General features: G+C 41.5%; 1 protein-coding gene across 37 annotated transcripts in view; it reads right to left on the bottom strand.

Annotated features, from left to right (window-relative positions):
- LOC113018650 (protein tyrosine phosphatase receptor type D) overlaps positions 1–16,848 on the bottom strand; it is a 410,754-nt gene that overhangs the window by 285,688 nt on the left and 108,218 nt on the right. For all 37 annotated transcript variants that reach the window (XM_026161898.1, XM_026161908.1, XM_026161906.1 and 34 more), the window contains exon 4: positions 11,879–11,902. The gene's annotated coding sequence lies outside the window, so the exon portion shown is untranslated. The remainder of the gene's footprint in view (positions 1–11,878; positions 11,903–16,848) is intronic.

Below are 16,848 nucleotides of genomic sequence, written 5' to 3' on the forward strand. Positions count from 1 at the left end.
GTAATTAATGCTGGCTTAAATTTACCTGTGTTAACTAAGTTCAACAATATGAATGCCTCCAGCGAATGTCTTTTTTCCCTCCCACACTATCTAGGCTTCTTATTCACATTGGGTCACCACAGCAGATCCATCCGCGTATTAGCTTTGGCACAGATTTGCAAACTCTGGATGTGTTTCCTGATGTAAACCTCCATGGGATTTCTGCCTCCTCTCACTCTTGAAACTGGATCTTTTCTGTGTTAGGCAACTGTTATGAACCACTACACAAGCACAGCGGTCCCCAACTTTGTTTGTGCCGCGGACCGGTATAATGCCAGATAATATTTTCACGGACCGGCCTTTGAGGTGTCGCGGCTGTATACAACAAAATAAAATGATACGACCAAGACAAAAATGGTGGTATTTTGTACATATAATGATAAACGCGAATTCACTGTGTGATTGTGTAACTTTATTAGCAGCGTCCTCCTGAAATGTGCCAACAACACTGAGAGTAACATCCTCCTCTCTGCCCCTTAATGCTCTCCGGTCGCTATGGGAAAGTGTAAATATTTCTTTCAAAATAAGACACACAACTACAACACGGGAAAAGACCCAGGAAAACCGAGTTAAAGATAAAAACCCTGAAAACTATCAATTTCACACCCGAGCCTCAACTCTCGCGACCCGGTACCAAACGACTCATGGAGCGGTCCATGAGTCTAAGCTAACCCTATCAGTTAACACTATCAGTTAACAGTGGCACACAGTGCGTACAACCACCAGAGCAACTTGTATGTAGATAGAAGTTAAACAGTTAGAGGAGCCAGTAGCAAACTAACAACAACTAACAAATAAAGCTTTAGCTAGCTAAACTATTACAATAATCACGTGTCTGACGTAATCCTAAAGATTTAATATGATAGATGATAAAACAGCTGTTGTGTATGTGTTCATGCAAGATCAAATATTATCATTTACTAGTTTGTAGTATTTCTCTTAATTGGTGTTTTTTCCTGTCTCTCGTGTTGATTTAAGGTAAAAAGGAGCAACTCTACTATCACAGTTTTTTAATAGTTGACTTAACCTTTTGTGCTTTTTAGCAATGCTGAGTATGTGTGTGGAAAACAGAGCCTGGCCTACATTTGGCTGTGACACTGCATTTGAAAATGAGTCCTTCTGAGTCACTACAAGTCCCTTGACCGAAAGCATATTTGAAACTGACCGTGCCAGCATTAGAGCAAAGGATGTGGGAGATGTTAGCACTGCTCCGGGCAGCCAGGTTGGAAAGTTTTTCCGCTGTGCTGTCCATAATTACACATGGCTGGTGATTTCTGAATAGCACTTGCAAAGCTTTATAAGCAGAAAAACACAGAATGTGATCAAATCTAGCCAACAATTACATCGCTGCTTAAAAGAAAACACCCTAATCTGCAAGGCACGTTTTGATTTTAATTAATGAATTGCTCAAATCTATAGCTAGTAACACGTGTTATGCGAAGTTTGCCAAAGCAAATGTAACTGGAAGAAGCTGCACTCTGGTCATTTGCATTAAAATCGATCTCATTCAGTCACATCCTTCACCTTCACACCTTCGGTTTCACCCCACTGCCTCCTACGCTTCTCCTGAATCCTGACACTGGATGACTTTAACATAATAAATGAACGCACTGCTCTCAGTTATTATTGTGATGTCTCATCTGCGTAGTTTATAATGCAGTTGTTGTGTTATAGTGAGGGTAGTAATGAAATTACGGCCCTTATTTCCTCCTCGTGCATCTAAACCTTGAATCCAATTGCAAGGTCATTCCACTCTCCTCGTGCCAAAGGCTTAGCCTTAAGCAGAGCCTGTGATTGCTTAAGGCTCAGAACAAACACGAATTCTATAGACAGTGCCTTCTCCGACCAAGACTATGCACACGCAGTAGCAGCGAAAAAATAAATAAAAACAGCCTGGCTCAAATTTCCCATCTGGCTCCAGGCCTTAATCTGTAACAAGGGACAGTTGAGGACACTTTCTCTCCTGTATTTACAAACCTGGGTTCTCAGTATGGCAGGCCACAGAGGACTAATTAACAGTAGTTTCTATTTTGGTTTCGGTGAAGAAAGCACAAGCAGTATTGCACTGGGACATGCTGGAGCAGCTTTCCGTGTACACAGAGCTCTGGTTAAATATGGCGAAGCCTCTATAGATCCACGCTTTTACCACGGTGCAGAACCACTACACTGTTAATGGTCACCACATGGTTAAAAAGAAGAAAGTGGGACACATTTTTAAGGCTTCACGTCAACAGTCTGTTACATTTTCCAAACTACGACTGGATACGGCATCCTTTATTGTGAATGATGACGTATTCGCATGTTCAATTATAACAAATACGAGGCTGAACATAAACGATAAAAAGTTACAGCATGACTAAATGTTTGCTGAATTCCAATGTAAAAGAGAAATTTGACGTTTAAAGAAATAGTGTAAACCTTTTCAATCTTATATGAATGATGCATTAGTAGCTTGTTTTTTTAATCGCCCATAGTCAGAATACTGTGGACATCGTAGGAGTTGATGCGATGGCACACTTGTAAAACTCTTTCTGACCTTAAGACCATCAGTTTCTTTCTTTAAAAGATACAAATGTGACACGTTGTATCTCTGTCAGAGCAGCAATGGACAGAAACCGTAAATAACATTAGGCAGGGAGAAAAGCTAGTGGGATACATTAGATTTTGCATTAAAGGCAGTTCTAACTCGGTCTCAAAACCAATTCTTCTCAAAAATAGATGAAAAAAATGAAATCAAGTTACATGTCATTGGGAGCATTTTCCGCTTTATTTTTTTGTGGCTTTTGAAGAGGTAACAGAAAATATTTGTGTGCGTGCGTGCATTATTCATATAACTACGACCCATCAGCTTTGGCTTTGGTTCTCAAAGTAAAAACCAATAAAGGAGGCAAAGTTACTCAAGAAGTTAACTATTGGAAAATCTAATGGGTAACTTTTTTTGACATCTACTGTCACAATAAAAAAAAAAAAAATCACCCTTTCATTGATTCTTGAAGCACTGAATAAAAAGAAAATGTGTGCAATGTGGTTGTGTTTTCTACATTTGCCCGTTTCCAACCAGTGTAGTAAATTTGCAACATGTGCTAGAACTAAGTAAAAACTGATGCAAACCAGTCAGTTTTATTCTTTTCTATCCATAATGGTCGATCTGAGGATGTGCTGGTTTAAGACAGCGGTCCCCAACCCCCGGGCCTCGGACCGGTACCGGTCCGTGAGTGGTTTGGTACCGGGCCGCGAGAGTGTTGAGGGCTCAGGTGTGAAATGTATGGTTTTCAGGGTTTTTATCGGTTTTCAGCGTTATTTTGTTATCGTTTTGATCGTTAACTCGGTTTTCCTGGGTCTTTTCACGTGTGTTATGAATAAATCTTCTTTTTTTCGGTACTGGTACTAGTTTTATTTTGTTGTATTTATCCGTGACACCTCAAAGGCCGGTCCGTGACAATATTGTCGGGCATAAACCGGTCCGTGGCGCAAAAAAGGTTGGGGACCGCTGGTTTAAGATGCAAAAGACTTGAATGCTATTATTGTGCCCAATAACATTTTTGCCACAGGAGCTGACCCTGATCTCATCCTTGGGCTCAGTTTAGACGGTTATAATAATTCAAGTATAACTGTCAGTTTCTATCTACACCAAAGAAGCATGCAGTGTTTTAAACTGTATGGTAGTATTGCTGAAGCTTTTCAAGCATATGCTTTTACATTACATACCTCTAAAACCTTGATAGGCCACCCCCCCAAAAAATACATACATTACTGTCACTTTGCCTCCATCAAAACATTGTTTATCGAATCGGCCACAGTGACATAATCCGCTGGCACGCTCTGCGGTGATGTAGATGTACAGTATACATCTGAGCAAGCCGTGAACACAGCCTGTCTCTGCTTAGACTCCCACGAAACATGCTGCTCGATTACAAACAATCCAGCCTGTACTTTATGTGGTAATGCCAGACCGGCAGATGGGTTGGTCACCCAACGACCTCTGACATTGAACTCTCAGAGAAGCGAGGCCATGGATTTTGTCCAGCGGTCTTCATCATTCTCAAATGTTCAGCCAAAATGGATGTATGATGCTTGAGCCAACTTGGGCCAGATGCTGTCTCAAAGGAGACCATATGAATTCGGCTATTATCCCAAAAGATGTGATTGGAAATAGAAGAGATTTTGGTCTGGATAAAAATTCAGGCATGAAAACAGCAGTGTGTTGGTAGCATATTCTTATATGTGCTTAACAAATCTATTAAACCACCTTTCACAAGAAAATACAAAAACATCTACTGAAAAATATATTGCTATTTGATAGTTGAATAATACTGAATTCATGGTTCTATGCTGAAATTTGAACACTGGACTTCTTTGAGAAAGCATTAAATTCAATGACTAAAAGCATTTTTTTTCTTAAGTATGCAAGTAAATAACTTTAATTTGGCGTGTTAATCGAAAAATATAAATGGGCTTTGCTATTTTTTCCTGCTTTTTCATGGAAAGTTCACGGATAACATCAACAATCATATTGTGGCGGTAGAAATATCATTTTGATTGAAGAGCTTGTGAGCTTACTGGTAGATTAACCGTTACAAAAACATTAAAAAAGTGATTTTGGCCATTCGTCAGGGCTGATAATTTAGGGCAGCTGTGGCATAAATAGTGGTAGTGGGCTAGTAAATTTGTTAAGCAGTGTGTGTATCTAATCGCATACAAAAAATGTTCAAAATTAAGAGTTCACATGTGCAACATGTGCAACAAGGTCACGTGTTTTCGCAAGCCGAGTGGAAGACAAAAACAAGAGATAACAGGATGATGTAGAATCAAGCAGGTCCCCTCATTGTTTCTCAGCCACATTTTGTCATGGCTGCGCCCTTAATCAGCTGAGTGTATTGTGTCAGTCGTTTGACTGCTTTTGTTCGTTTAATGACCAAACCCCGAAGACACAATAGAAAATTATATTTTTGAGGAGCGGGCTAATTAACGCTGCTTATTAGAGAGAGACGTAACATGGAGTAACAATAGGAAAGGGAAGGCTTGGGGGGGTTTGTGTTGGATCCATGCTGCGGCATATCAGAGGTTTTATACATGAGTTGAAATTTAGCATAAAAAGGGTGTCAAAACTGGGAGTGAGAATGAGAGTTAAAAAGCACCGGAGGTGATTATTACACAATGTTAATTCATTCCTGAAGAAAAGAAAAGAAAAACAATGACAAATGTAGTCGGCACAGAAATAGCACTGACCTTGAGGCAACCTTGTTACTAGCCCAGAGAACTTTGGATTTTTTTTATTTCAGCAAGGGGCCACTCCTTAGACACACGAGGGCATTGATGTTTCGCGAGAGACGCCGGTAATCACGACAACTGCCGCCGCGCACTTCTCCGATCTGCATGAGGTGAGTGTCGTTTTTGTGCACCGTCTGATTTGTGTCCAACACCGTTCTGTCATGTTGGTCTGCAGAAGACGAAGCCACTCGCTCGAGCAAACAAGGCTTTGATTGACGTTCAGCTTAATAGGGATGCAACACATGGAGGAGCTGGTAAACAAGCTCTCCTTCCAATGTTGGAATAGAGCGCTTTACTTGGGTGGTTAGGTTGGAGAGGCAATGGAGGTTGTTAGTCGGAGAGAGAGGAAAAACAACACCCTCTTGACACGGATATGGTTGCTAATATTTCCTTGTGATTTCTCTCCAAATGGATAAAAAAAAAATTTTTTATTTATTTATTTTTACCAAGACTGGCAACGGACGTGTTTAACTCTTGAAAATAGCCTTGAAACTATGAACTAGCAAAAACCAGATTCTGAAAAACAACAAATAGGAAAACAACAGAGGTAGGTAAATAATGGGGTCCTGGGTTAGGTGTAAAGCTAAACCAGGGGATATAATTAATGAATGCAGTCAGTAAACAAATGTCTGGAGAGTTTAAAGGGGGAAAAAGAAAATTAATGAAACAGGAAACTGAGGAGCTTAAATCGGGTGCCCAGTAACCCTCACAACACAAGCACACACACACACACACACACGCTGCCTTGTGAAGTTAGCATCTGATGCTTGGCTTCAGGACCACTCACAGAACAGGAAGGCAGGGAAATAGAGGGAGAGGACACCTTAATGTGCCTACACCATATGCCGTTAGCTACTGATGGATACAGCTCTCCCTCCAGCTACTGGAGTAACTTATTGCATTTGCTAGCGACGCTTCCGCTGTTGATAAAGTTAAAGATAAGCCATCTGTTCATTACAGCAGCCCGGCTTCACTTACAGCGATAGGTGCGTCCAAGCGAGCTCAAATCTAAATGTTGTCTGCCTAAAAACTACTGTTCCACGACATCCCGAAAGCATCTGCATGCGCTTAGAATGGAAACTCACATGCGTGATCATCTGCCAATGATGAGGGATTATCATGTCAATGTTTTTCTATCGAAAATTCGAGGGGAATAACTGACATGCTGCTACCACAATGCAACGTAAGCAGATTTTCCCACAGGCGGGAAATAAGAGTGAACGCTTGCTGAATCTGTCACTCAAGTGTATGCAAAGGCACACTAACAAGCTATCAGTCACATTTCTTATTAACAACTCAACCAGCTGTTGTTGGGAAAAACGCGGGGGGGGGGGGTGAAAAAAGCACAATCCACCACAGGGACCAGTATGATTGACTCTGGGTTACGGCTTCTCATATGCTCGCCTTACAAGAATTCCCACGTTGCCTGTGAACTCCAAATCATTGTTAAAAACACACAGTCCCTCACGTATCCCTGCACTTATAATAAAGTTGTCATAAAATGCACATATAAAAAAAAAGTGAAGTTTGTATTTATTCTTGATATTTTTTGAATGATATGCAGCGCGTCGTTGTTGTTTTTTTTTCCAAGGGCATGATAAACACAGATGGAGACTTGAAAGTGCTGCATTATCCATGAATAGCATTGTTCTTATCCTCTGAGAGATGGAAAAAAATATATATATAAATAAATAACTTCAGATGAATCCACTGTGGACTATTACAAAGCTGCCAACACTCTGGATGCTCTCCAAACTTGCCTTTTCTAATTTTCACCAGGCATAGATCTACTTTTAGACTTCTACCACATAATGGTATTTGCTTAACTGAGCAGCCAGCAATCACTCTCCTCTCTGCCAGTGTCATATCACTGATCAAGTGTGGCTCAGTTCCTGTCTGAAAGGAGGGCTGCCAGACATAATGCAATAATAACGGGAGCACAGCTTGCCTAAGAGAACCGAGGTCCTATTTCACTGCTGACGATGCTGGAATGAACTCTTTGTGCTCTTTCTTTCTCATTCTCCCACTACGAAACCCTTGAGCTTGTGAGAGCATAATGAGCCAATTGTAATTCCTTGCCTATAGCTTTGTATTGAAGAGTATATGGATGGGGTGGGGGGGGGGAGTGTGGAGGCACTGGACATTTCTACTCCGAGTCAAAAGACGAGGATTCGAGGATTATCTCAGGCAGAAACTGAGGCTTTTTATTTTTTTGAGTGATCATTTTTGGAACAGTTACAGAAACAATCGCCTGTAACCAAAATTTTGGGGCGATGTAGGAGAAAACTTTGCATAGGCAGACACCTGAAAACGTCACACACTAATAAAAGAGCAATCTCTGTCTTAATCTCCATCCTTGCATTAGCAATACAGTCGAATCTGGCTAAAAATTGAGTACAGTGTTCATTAAGAATAGGTTTGTATTAAATAAAGAAAAAAGCCAACCTCCACAGCACTTAGAGACTGTATTTGCAATGGCCCCTACTATCAAGTGATAGATGGATCCTTAAAGCATCCATAATCTAGACATTATTTAAAGCTTTTACTGTAACAGGTGGCTTTAATGTAATGTGAATTGCTGACCTTGGGAGAAAAAAAAGACGGTAAATGCATCAACTAGATGTGATACGTTAAAAATCTAACAGCTTTTAGTCTCGACAAAGAGCACTCCTCTTATCCGGCATAGTGGACGTGAACCTGCGCTGCTCCCCCACAGATGCCTACTGTGATGTTTGACAGATTTCTCCCTCTCCAGCTAGGCTCACAGTAAACGTCCATCTGGCAGCTTCCCATGGGTACTTATTATTCTCAGCTAGCCAGGGGTTTTCTGTTTCCGAGCAGTCAGCCAGTGCCTGCCTCAAAGAGTTGAGAGCAGGACCAGAACTGCTTGCAGATGCTCTGCCGAGTAGCCAAACTGCGCGAGTGTAGTGGCATGGCGCTGGGTATTCAATTACACAATAACGTGGCAGTCTGTCCGAGTATGAAAAGTCAACTGCATTGAGAAAAACTTTGTATCTGAGCCACAACACCGGTCAAGTAAGAGTCGCATCAAGGTGTGCCAGTTTTCTCATTTGTCCAATACACCTCCTACACCTTGGTGGTGAGATGATTGATTTTCCCCCTCTGAACAGATGCTTGGAGCCATGGGTACCACTGAAAAGTCCCGCTGTCCTGGTCTGATGCCCTGCTATGGTAGATTCAGTCATGCAGTTAACCTCCATCACTCTCCTGCAGCCTGCTGAGTGTCTCTAACACACACTGACAAAACATAGGATGCTACACTTCTCTGGACATCCAACAGCCAGGGATATTTTTGCACGTACCCTTCTTTTACGTCTAGGATTTTTTCCACGTAGCACATTTAACAAACTCCCCAAGCTCTCGGTTCAAGGACGGACGATCCGTTAGTTAAAGTAAATCTGCGGATGCTCACTGAGTTGTCCAAGTGCATGGGTAGTAAAGAAAGGTAGCAGCAGTGGAGCTCAGTGACATTACTGGCATGGTAATGAGTGAATAAAGAGCAGAGTCTGCAGCGATTACAGGGGAACTGGAAACATAAATGCATGCCTATCAAGACACACAAAGACCATATGGGGCCTGTTTAAACTGCACGGCAATCATCCTGATTTAGAAATAGTCGCTTAATCTAGAACATGAGATGCTATGACAGGACTGTTCAATCAGTGTGACTAATCACACCATGACAAATACCGATGAATGATCACTAACTAAATCTGCAAACTACATATGTTGACATCGACTTTTTTTTAAGGAGGAACTGAAGCAGACAGCTGCTACAGGTCGGCATCACAGAGACCCTCTGAGTTTGTTAAAAATAAAAATAAGAAACGGAGCAGGTTAAGTTCACAGATTCAGTTACCACGTTCAGCCCATTCTATTCTCAAGGCTTCACATCCTGCCCTTTGGCAAAGCTGCCGGTGTCTCACAAATGTACAATTGTCCTTTGGTATTTTTGGGTAGGCGGTAGTGGGCTTTCTTTCCCTTCCTAACTGATCACATAAGGATGCTTGAAAAGAACGTGCAAGCATTACATTTAAACACATATGCAGTTGAGCATATTTTTTTGACGCGTGAGGATTGTTGCACAAGTAGTCTTTTGTGCCTAAACAGAGAATCTGAACACAAAGGGGGGGAAAGTTCAAAATATAAAGCTCACACAGTCTTGTGAAGTAGTCACTTCCAGCCTCCAAATGTAGATTTTGTCACTCGCAGTTGAGAAACTCCGAGTTTTAACAACAGTACTATGCAAAACTCATTTCTTTATATTTTTCATCCAAGAAGTCAGTCTTTCTTTTTTTAAGTGGTCTTGAGTGATAGTTCTCGAGGCTTTCAACTTTTTCTTGGCTGCGTTTTTCAGTTATTTTCAGTCCTGTGATTGTACCTGACCATAATCAGCCCATTTTTGTTTGCTTCTTCAGCCACTTAACACTGGCATATGAGTCAGTGAAGTTTAGAAAGGCACCTAACTCATGGGATGAGCCAGTGTTGTGTCTATATATAACAGACAACTTGGCAAAGAATCAGTTTTAGGCTGTATCTTTGTTCACTTTGTTAACATTAGCCTAAACCAAAAACACGTTTATTCACATTTGTTAGCTGAATCTATGAAGACAAAAAGATAACAACTTGATAGACATAAAATATTATTTTTTTGCATCAGCAATGTGATTCCCAAAGAGCTATTACCTGAAAACTTGGCTTATCTTGACACTGTGCCCAGTGTGTCCTTCAAAAAATTAAAGAAACTGGACAAGTGGAGGGCAAATGAAGATGTGACAGACCATCTACAGAAGATGAACAGTTTCTGAAAGTCATGTTCTTAAGAAATAGGAAAAAATCCATCAGAGAAGAGCGCCGAAACGGTTGATCTATGCCACATACAAGACTTGGACTGAAAATCACTGGCAACAGGTCTTATGAACAGATGAATCTAAATATGACAATTTGTCATCATTATATCGGGGGGTGTACAACAGTGTGTTTCTATAGACATCTGGTTTGATCTACCAATGTCTGACGGCCATGGCATCATTTTTCACCATGACAATGATCCCAAACACACATATATAGAAAAACACACAGTGGAACACCATCAGTCATGGATTGGCCTCCCCGGAGCCCGGACCTCAACACTATTGAAGCACCGTGGGATCATATTGAGAGAACACAAAACAAAAGGCAACCAATAACCAAAAAAAGAGCTTTGACAGTCCTACAAGAAGCCTGGAGAACTATTCCTGAAGACTGCTTCAAAGAATTATGAGAAAACTGACTAGGAGAGTTCCGGCTGCGATGAAGAATAAAGGTGGTCACACTAAACATCAAGCTGGTTATTATTGTAATCTGGAACTTCAATAATCCCTGCACCTATTTCCCATTTTCCTAGCAAAATATAAGGAAAAAAAGGGGGCTCAAGACTTGTGCACAGTACTGTGCACCTGCTTTCTGGAACAACCCCCCCTATAACCCTGACATCCACATTCAGCCTCGTTTTTTCTGCAGTTACAATGCATGGCTTTATTAGATAATCTTTGAAGCAGTTTCCACCACTGTGAGGAAAAGTAATTAATGCAGTTCTGACATATGCAGGAAAAAAGCAGCATCCATCAGACCCACATGAGCACAACTGCACTAAGTATGACCTGCGCAGGATAAACGGAATTATAAAGTGAGCCCCTCATCAGCTGTCTTTCTAGGTTAAAAAACAAATGTGGTATTGAGTCGGAATTGAATTATTCTTTCTTTGTGCATCTGTGTGGGATTTCTAATTAATGCTGCAGCAGATCTGAGAACGCCAGAGTGCAATGCAGTTTGACTACAGAGAAGGAGTGTTCAGTGGGTTGGAAGCAGGAGTTATGGCGTCTTTTTTTATGGCTAAGAGTGTAAAACTGCTCCAAGTCTTTTTACCAAGTATAAAAACTTTTGTCCTTTTCAGCTCTTCAGTACATGGCAGACCACCTTAAAAAAAAAAAGAAAAGTTGAAGCATGGATGAACTTTCAGAGGAAAGTTAATTCCGGGAACAAGAAATCCAGGTTTCTCTCACTACATGGCCACTATCCACGCTACCAGCGGTTTCATGTTGACACGTGGACTTGCCGAAACAGCAAAGGGGTTCACAGCTTAGCACATGTGAGATTTCCACACACTCACCACAGAGTGGAAACAAACACCATCCGTTCAATGCTTGTTTAAGTCAACACTGCTGGCGTATTCTTTGAACAATCTGGGACATTTGATTCTCATTTGAATAAAACTCAAATTGAAGGCACAGAGCACACAATCCACTTGCCAGAGAAAGCCACCATTGTGTATTCTCATGCACACATATGGGAAAATGGGATGGGTGGGGATTGCAGGGCATTGCGTACCTTACTGGGCAAACATCAGCATCTCGGTGTTGCGTTGGCTCTTCCCGAGCCCCACCCCACCCGTCACCTAACCCTTTTTCTATATTCATGCATTTGCATCACTTCCATAGACACGTGACAATTCAAACAGTGCTCTCACTCTTGGGAATAGTGCTATGAAAAATGAAACAAGTCTTACCTAGTGCGGAATGGTTGGTCACATCTGTAAGCAAATCATTTGGGAAAAGTGGGGGAGGGGGGGGAGGAGGAGAGAAAGCGAGAAAAAAGAAGAAGAAACGTCAGCAAATTACAATGTACAGCAAGCTAAACTTCAACGCAGGCTGAGGCTTTCTCCGGCTACCCTGAAAAATGATCGTCTCCCAGCATTGTACAGAGTCAGGGGGTTAAGAATAGGCTGTGTCAAGAGAGGGGGACATCATTTATTAATCGAGGGACATGAAACGTCTGAGATAGTCTCCCCCGAGGATCCCGAGTTTGCACAACTTGCATTAATATTTGTCAGTGTTTCAAAATTTTAAAGGTGGAGGCAGAAATTATGTAAGCAGAAACCCAATCCATTACCTGCGAGTCATCGCCTTTTTTTTCCCCTTCTTCTTTCGTTCCCCCACTAGTGTAACACAACCACAGAACAAACAAATGTGCTCACACAAACCCACACCCAGAGTGTTCCTCGCTCTCTCTCCATATGTCTCTGAGGTAATTAAGTAGCCCTCAGATATCTCTCACCCTATGTCCTGGACCTTTTACTACACTTCCCCGAGCTTGTTAGTCCGACAGCGGACATCCAAGGTTCCGAAGGCGTAATAAAATGGCAGTCTTGTGCACGCCACAAAGACCCCAGGCAGCACGCCAAAAAAAGGCCACCATTTAGCCACATCTTCACTAGTCACTGCTACCTGACATTCCCATGAGTTACAGAAAGGGGTATTGAGATAGGCCTGGTCCCCAACCCTCCCCTCTGCTTTCCTGTACTAATATTCCACCATGCTGAGAAATATGTACTGGATTTCCATTACACCGTGCTTTTTTTTTTTTTTTTAACATCGGAAGTGGTCCCTGTACAAATGTACTCTTCTAAAGCACAGTTTTGCTTTCTTGTAAATGTGCAATAAAACACGGAAATGGAGTGAGCTGACAATAACAGGGAATAGTGTGAGGGAAATAGTAGACTCAGGACTAATTCGGAGTTGCTGTTGCTTACAGTGCAGTCTTGTTTTGTTGCTAAGCAGAATTTGCGGGTAATATGATTTATCACCGATGATTTCTATCCCCGCCCCCTCAGCCCCCAAAACTCCCTGCATTCATTTACATTTTTGGTAGGGATGCAGCAAATCCCCACGAGGATCAACAACAAGTGAATGTGATTGCAATATCTGTTTTGTGCGTGAGAACAAATCTATTTTCAGGCAAAAGGCGGAGGAAGATTGGGGTTCAATCTCTGGGACGCTCATTACATTCCGCCTGACACACATCCGTGCTCGCTGCTACTGTTGTTGCTAAACAGAGAGCTCAGCTGAGGACCTTGAAGCTTCATGCCAGGAAAATTGGACCCTGGGGAAGGGGGGTAGCAGGGACTGATGTTGGACTTGAAGTGCCGTGGAGAAGCACCTGGGGTTTCAACGGCATTAGCATCAGTTTTGGGAGAAAGTGAGAGACCAAGCCATGCCAGTAATAGGCAACAACGAAAATGTAAAAGATACAGTTGTTGTGGCAAATGTTTACATGCGGTGCATTTTGCAATGAAGTGCAAATGCTTGAGAACAATGAAGCGCGTACAGTTAGATGACTGTACTTTGTCAGGAAGGACAAGTCCTACGCTCTCAGCTATTCCACATTCCTGTTTTTAACAGAGAGACTTTTTGCAGTGCAGTGAAGATTATTGATTTTTTTCCTTCTGAGTCCTGTGGTGGAAATTTAGGATGCCCAGCCAATCAAAACTAGTGGAGGTAGCGTGGGCCTAAGTGGATTAGACTAGTGGGTATGGTGGAGGGAGAATCTAGAGGGAGAAACTGAAGCTCTGGTGGCTTCAATAAACCCACTCTGTGAACCAGGAAATAGATGGAAGACTAAGACACTTTTTTCACCCTCTCTCACCCTCCTGTTTTAAGCAGATAAGCTGCTTCCAAGGTCTTAGTTATGCTGTGTAGAACCCAAAACACGATATGGAAACTTTTGACAAGTCAAATAAAAAGAAAGAAGCTGAGAAGTCTGTTCCCCGTGTTGTCTTTTCTCTGTTGACAAGAGGGATTTGGGTATGTTTGGAGTGGTCAGTACTGGGGGAATTACAAAAAGCCTCTGAGATGTGGCATAGTGAGCATGTCACAGCACCAACGTGGGTCTTTAGTGAAGGCCCGGGCTCCTTTTAAGTTAAGCCTTGACTAGCCATTGCAATAAAGAAGAAATGGCTTTGCTTTGATGAGCAACTGGCAGCCTCACCGTGAACCCTTTTATGTTTTCTTTTAAATTCAATCTTCTTTTCTTTTGGTTTCTTTTTCTCTGTTTTGTTTCTTTGTGGTTGTGGTGGCAGCTCACTATGACATCACTTGTACCAAAATAGCTTCAAGAATTAGCAGAAAGTTAGTGCATTTCACGAAGAGTCCTGTTGACATTTAAGCTTTCATTGTCTCAAGTCTATAGGTGTATAAATACAGTAGTTGCCAGTTATAGACTCCATATTTATTCCGGTATTTTTGCACTTTGTAGCATTGCACATGCAAATCTGTACATATGCCACACATGTCTTTGTTATCTTTTTTAAGCACACAGAAAGCAAAAAGAGTCCAGCTCCTTGTAGCTGGCCAATAAAGCTGATTTTGATTCTGTGTGTGGAGTGTTTGCTTGAGCTGTATCTTAATAACTAGCTGTTTGTTATTTAGGTCTTTGGTTTTGAGTTTTAAAATTTGGGTGATCATCTTTTACCATCTCAACTCGGGTGCACGTCATAACAGTAATCCCCACACTTTTGTTCCCTTCATACGTCAAACTGTTTTAGTGGGTAAATGCACAAAAGAGAAATATTTACCATCTCTTTTCACCAGAGAAACTTCTTACTCAAAGCAGCGATAATCACAGCAGCTTTAGCTCACTTTGCTGTTGCAAACTTCACAACTTTCTTGCCAGATTTAGCAACTTTTCGTAGTCTTTCATCCTACGGTCACACCCGGGAAAACAGTTGGTATGAGAACAAAATTATCGTGAAACATTGTCATCTTGTTATCTTTGAAATAGTTACTTCGAGATCAGGGACTAATCCTGCAACCCATCGCGGCCCGATGCCATTTTCAAAGTGAGCTTGTTGCGTCAAGGCAATAAAACTACAATAAGAAAAAGAAAGTCTGCAATCAGTTTGCAATTGAATGGGATTAAATTGGTAATTGCATGCAATCTGTTTGTGATAATATATCAATTTACTGTGATAAATGAGCACACAGCTATGTCATTGAAATTCACATTAAACAGAAATTCAAAGAGAGGCCTTGCAGACAATGTGGGCTCATCAGTGCACACTGACTAAGACTGAATCACTAAACTGCCTCAGAGGGACTGCAGTCAGTCTATGTTGGAGTGTTTGGAGACAGACTGCCTTTCACCAGGCGATCTGTGCAAAGGCCTTGCAATCAAAAGTGTCTGCCACAGCTAATTGCAATCAGTCGCCAAATAGGAAAAAAATTCAGTGCTATCTCTGGGCAATAACCCATTTTTTCTAGTCACAAGAAGGTTGCCATCCTGTTTTTACTCTAGTGTGAATATGTCTTGTTTTTCAGAAGATCTAAACCTAGTCAAAAACTAACACTACTAATTGCTCTAGCTTGGAGTCAACTTAGACAATTTTCAGACAACATTGTGGTTATCAAAGTCACTACACCCCTGCGTTAGGTGAAGCTTCAAATATCTGCTGTTGACTCAAGTCTCCGAAGCTCAAAAAGTGGTATTCGGGATAGTCAAAGTAGTTGCACTGTGAACACAGTCTCATTTCATAATGAATTGTTGTGCAGAGAAACAATGGTGCCAAAGATTACCCTTTATACAAGAACTTGGATTAAACTTAAAGAGGCATCATCTGCCCTTGGTGGGATTTTTGGTGTAGGGTACAGTATGGTGCGTCCTCTGAGATTTGGCAGCTCCTGGACAAGGACATCAGTTTCCCCGAGAGAGACTCTGTTTCACGCTGCCAGTGTTGAATTTTGTCATTCGTCTCATACTGCACCACATCACAGAGAACACTGCTGTTTTTGGTTTTTTATTTTTCTTCTTTTTCTTTTTTTTTCCCCAACATAAAATCCCCCACCACATCTTCTTAAATACATTAGCTCAATATTACAGTGATGTGGTTTCAATCTGATTCGTGGATCTCTCGCAGTACTAATTCCAACAATGATAAATCAAACATTATCAGCCAAATGACTATCTAGAAAAGATTTGCCCGCTGCAGATCAAGCCTTAAAACCCTTAAAGATTAAGACTTCTATCTCTTAACACCAACCGCCACAGTAAATCTTTAAAGGTCTGATCAAATTGCTAAATAACTTGTGGCTAAATTATCCTCTAGCAGCCACTAGAAATTCTGCACGAACCTTTATTGCCAATTTTCAGTCTCTCATAGACGGGCGAATAAAGGTGAATGGGAAAATTTGTCTCTCGGGTCAAGTAAGGCGGAGGAAAAGCAACAGTTTGATTTGATATGTATCTATTACTGTACCTCTTATTGTAAGTATTATTTCCTCTGTAATTATCTATGTTTCCTGTTTCAAATACTCAAATAACATGCTGCAGTATTCTTGCAGCTTATGTACAGTATAATGGTATTGGGTGCCTTGTACATAGAAAAGGCGTTATTGTTAAAACAGTATGTTACTAATGGGACCGATACTGACCAGGAAATCAAACTACCCACCGCCCTATCCCCTGTTCCTCTGTTGTCTAGTTCCACAGGGCACCTTTTCAGTTTAATTGCAGTTAATCAGCGAGTCAGACATCCCCCCCCCTCAAATAAACAGCTCCACTTTTTCTCAGGGGCACAAGGCAATACACACATGCACACAGAAAGCGAGAGTAACAGCAAGAGAGAGCGAGGGAAAGCTCGCTCTCCTCAAATCGGCTACAGGAGTGAGTGCCCACTAATTGGAAATCAAAAGCAATGGAGCTGGA

The sequence above is a fragment of the Astatotilapia calliptera genome, chromosome 3, assembly GCF_900246225.1.
Source record: "Astatotilapia calliptera chromosome 3, fAstCal1.2, whole genome shotgun sequence".
NCBI lineage: Eukaryota > Metazoa > Chordata > Actinopteri > Cichliformes > Cichlidae > Astatotilapia > Astatotilapia calliptera.